Source organism: Nematolebias whitei, chromosome 17 (genome assembly GCF_014905685.2).
Source record: "Nematolebias whitei isolate Nwh7 chromosome 17, NemWhi1, whole genome shotgun sequence".
In the NCBI taxonomy this organism is placed as follows: domain Eukaryota; kingdom Metazoa; phylum Chordata; class Actinopteri; order Cyprinodontiformes; family Rivulidae; genus Nematolebias; species Nematolebias whitei.
In genome coordinates, this window is record NC_056514.1 from 7,511,686 (window position 1) to 7,512,477 (window position 792).

The 792-nt window shown below is 42.6% G+C and overlaps 1 protein-coding gene across 1 annotated transcript in view; it reads left to right on the top strand.

Annotated features, from left to right (window-relative positions):
• Nucleotides 1-792, top strand: part of ca10a (carbonic anhydrase Xa) — a 937,335-nt gene that overhangs the window by 737,495 nt on the left and 199,048 nt on the right. The gene's annotated exons all lie outside the window — the stretch shown is intronic.

Sequence of the window (792 nt, forward strand, 5' to 3'; positions counted from 1 at the left end):
ACTCTGTACACCTCAGATTTCCAGTACAAAACAGACTCCTGTCATCTGCAGACATATTCTGATGACTCTGCAGTGGTCAGTTGTATCAGAGATGGACAAGAAGCTGAGTACAAGGAACTGGTGGACCACTTTGTGGCATGGTGTGGAAACAATAATTGCATTTTTAATGTGAACAAAACAAAGGAGATGACTGTAGATTTCCTGAGAAACAGGAACAGGTCCAACCCTTTTTCCATCATGCGATAAGAAGTGGAGGTGATGGAGAAGTACAAATATCTTGGGGTTCACCTGGACAACAGTCTGGACTGGAAATGCAACAGTGAAACCATCTACAAGAAGGGACAGAGCAGACTGTACTTCTTGAGGAAGCTGAAGTCTTTCAATGTTTGCAGCAAGATGCTGCATATCTTCTATAAGTCTGTTGTAGAGAGCGCTATCTCTTCTGCCATCATCTGCTGGGGGAGCAGCACCAGAGCAAGTGACTTAAAAAAGATCAACAAGCTCATAAAGAAGACTGGCTCAGTTCTCGGGACTTCTCTAGAACCTTTGGAGATGATTGTTCAAAGAAGGATTCTTCATAAAATGAAGAACATTATAGACAACCCTCAGCACCCTCTTCATCAGACTGTCATACAACAACAAAGTGTCTTCAGTCAGAGGCTTCTTCAGGTCCGTTTTAAGATAGACCGCTGCAAGAGATCCTTCCTGCCCACAGCCATCAGCATCTAGAACAACTCATTAATGAAACCAGGATGATGAGTTACAACATTTAATTTCCCTCTGAGATTAATA